This window comes from Mesoplodon densirostris, chromosome X, assembly GCF_025265405.1.
Source record: "Mesoplodon densirostris isolate mMesDen1 chromosome X, mMesDen1 primary haplotype, whole genome shotgun sequence".
In the NCBI taxonomy this organism is placed as follows: domain Eukaryota; kingdom Metazoa; phylum Chordata; class Mammalia; order Artiodactyla; family Ziphiidae; genus Mesoplodon; species Mesoplodon densirostris.
In genome coordinates, this window is record NC_082681.1 from 15,282,634 (window position 1) to 15,285,931 (window position 3,298).

Sequence of the window (3,298 nt, forward strand, 5' to 3'; positions counted from 1 at the left end):
TACCTCACAGGTTTGTTGCAAAGATTAAATGAGACCATGCATTCACTCTTAAAACAATGCCTAAAAACAACCCAATCCAAAAATGGGCAGAAGACCTAAATAGACATTTCTCCAAAGAAGATATACAGATTGCCAACAAACACATGAAAGGATTCTCAACATCACTAATCATTAGAGACATGCAAATCAAAACTACAATGAGGTATCACCTCACAGCAGTCAGAATGGCCATCATCAAAAAACCTACAAACAATAAATGCTGCAGAGGGTGTGGAGAAAAAGGAACCCTCTTGCACTGTTGGTGGGAATGTAAATTGATACAGCCACTATGGAGAACAGTATGGAGGTTCCTTAACAAACTAAAAATAGAACTACCATACGACCCAGCAATCCCACTACTGGGCATATACCCTGAGAAAACCATAATTCAAAAAGAGGCATGTACCAATATGTTCATTGCAGCTCTGTTTACAACAGCCAGGACATGGAAGCAACCTAAGTGTCCATCAACAGACGAATGGATAAAGAAGATGTGGCACATATATACAATGGAATACTACTCAGCCATAAAAAGAAACGAAATTGAGTTATTTGTAGTGAGGTGGATGGACCTAGAGTCTGTCATACAGAGTGAAGTAAGTCGGAAAGAGAAAAACAAATACCGTATGCTAAGACATATATATGGAAACTAAAAAAAAAAAGGTTCTGAAGAACCTAGGGGCAGGACAGGAATAAAGATGCAGATGTAGAGAATGGACTTGAGGACTTGAGGACACGAGGAGGGGGAAGGGTAAGCTGGGACAAAGTGAGAGAGTGGCATGGACATATATACACTACCATATGTAAAATAGATAGCTAGTGGGAAGCAGCTGCATAGCACAGGGAGATCAGCTCAGTGGTTTGTGACCACCTAGAGGGGTAGGATAGGGAGGGTGGGAGGGAGACGCAAGAGGGAAGAGATATGGGAACATATGTATATGTATAACTGATTCACTTTGTTATACAGCAGAAACTAACACACCATTGTAAAGCAATTATACACCAATAAAGATGTTAAAAAAATAATAATAAAAAAATAAAAATATAGTAATAAAACTGTCCATAAATGGGACACTGGTTAAATGAACATAGTATACCCATACAAGGGGATATCATGCTGTTGTGAAAAAGAATGAAGTAGATCTGTATGTGAAATTTGGAACAATCTCCCAAAAATATTAATATGTGGAAGAAAAGAAGTAGTAAGGAACAAGATAACGTAAAGAGTATACTACTAGTTTTGTGTGTGTTTGTGTGTGTGTGTGTGTGTGTGTGTGTGTGTGTGTGCATAATCTGAATGGAAACATCCAGAATAGTGTATGACCAAATATCTGGGCACCATGGTCCAGCCAAGTTGACACACATAAAATTAACCATCACAGTGTGCATGTATGTGCAGAGAAGCATATTTAAGGTCAGTGATTACTTAATAATTTAGAAATTAGACGAATATACACTGGATAATATCCATGGTATTTGAAAATGTACCAAATTTACCATCACTTTTGAAAACTAAACTCTAATACCTTTTCCTAATCTGTCTTCTAGTCCCTTAGAAAAATTAAAGCACCAAAAAACTATCTTTTATCTGTTCCCTCAAAGAAACTTAAATCCCAAATTATACATAAAGCTATTTTCCTGTTCTGCTCCATCCAGCTACAGGGGCCACACTCAAGTGCATGCTTGCAGTCTGGGACCTCATTCCCTGGAACTGATATAGATTCTTCAACATCTTCCAAATTCTATTGCTTTAACCCCCGATTTTTCCATCTTTCCAAAGCTCCAACGAGCTAGCAAACCACAGAGAATGTGGTAGCACAAGTTCCACATCCACAAAACTTTGACCAAATGCCATGGTCAAATATACTTGCTGATATTCCTTACAATTAGGCATAATTTCTCAACAACAGCAGAATTTCCACTTATAGTCTAGGTCCAGAGGGTTGTTAACAAATGGAGATGACAGAACGTTACCTCAGTAAAGTGCAAGTATAGCGAGGAAACAGAAGAATTACAAACAAACAAAAAGAAATGAAAAAAACAAGGACAGTTTTTGAAAGAAATGGAGCTGAACAACTCAATATCCACAGGAGAAAATTTGGGGACTTTGCAGTAGGCAAAGATTTCTTAGTACATAAAAGAAAAAAATTGATTAATTAGACTTCACCAAAATTTACAACTTCTGCTATTGAGAAGTTACTATTAAGAAAATAAAGGGACTTCCCCTGGTGGTCCAGTGGCTAAGACTCTGCACTCCTAATGCAGGGGGCCTGGGTTCAATCCCTAGTCAGGGAACTAGATCCCACATGCCGCAACTAAATATCCCGCATTCCGCAACTAAAAGACCCCACGTGCTGCAACAAAGACCCGTAGCAGCCAAATAAATAAATAAATATTTTTAAATAAATTAATTAATTTTAAAAAAAGAAAAGAAAAAGGCAAGCCACCGACAGGGAGAAAAATTATTTGCAATACATCTGACATGTATTCAGAATATATAAATATCTCCTATCATTCAATAAGAAGACAAACAACTCATTTAAGAAATTGGCAAAATGTGTTTACTATGGTGTTAATAAGTTGCATTCCTTGAATCTGTTTATGAAGTGTGTTAAAACATAAGGGTTATATTTTTATGGCCAACTCAAAAATAAATTTAAAGCTAGAAAATTTTTTAAAAATTGGCAAAATGTTTGAACGAACATTTGACAAAAGAAAGTATATGAATGGCCAATAAGCACCACATGAAAAGATACTCAAGATCATTAGTCATAAAGAAAATGTGAATTAGAACCACAATGATATATCACTATATACCTACTCAAATAGCTAATGTTACAAAGATTGACAACATCATATGTCGGCAAAGATACGGAGCATAGGATCTCTCATAGAAATTACTGGTGGGAATCCAAAGTGGTTCCAACACTCTGGAAAACAGTATTGTAGGACATTATATATACTATATATTATAAAATTAAACATGCACTAACATATAACCCAGCAATTCCACTTCTTGGTATCAATACCCAAAAGAACTGAAAATATATGTCCAGAAAAGACATATACTCCAAAGTTTTAGCAGCATTATTCATAATAGTCCCAAACTGGAAACAATTCAAATGTGTATCAACTGATAAACAGATAACAAACTGTGCAGTTAAAAGGAGCAAACCACTGATATACCCAACAACATGGATAAATCTCCAAAATACTGTGCTAAGTGAAAGAAGTCAAACACAAAAGAGTACAGTGGCAG

At 36.1% G+C, this 3,298-nt stretch overlaps 1 non-coding gene across 1 annotated transcript; it reads left to right on the forward strand.

The window, feature by feature from the left end:
- Positions 1–2,260: 2,260 nt before the first annotated feature.
- Positions 2,261–2,334, forward strand: TRNAR-CCU (transfer RNA arginine (anticodon CCU)). Its single transcript has one exon. It is a non-coding gene; the product is annotated as a tRNA-Arg (tRNA).
- Positions 2,335–3,298: the final 964 nt, after the last annotated feature.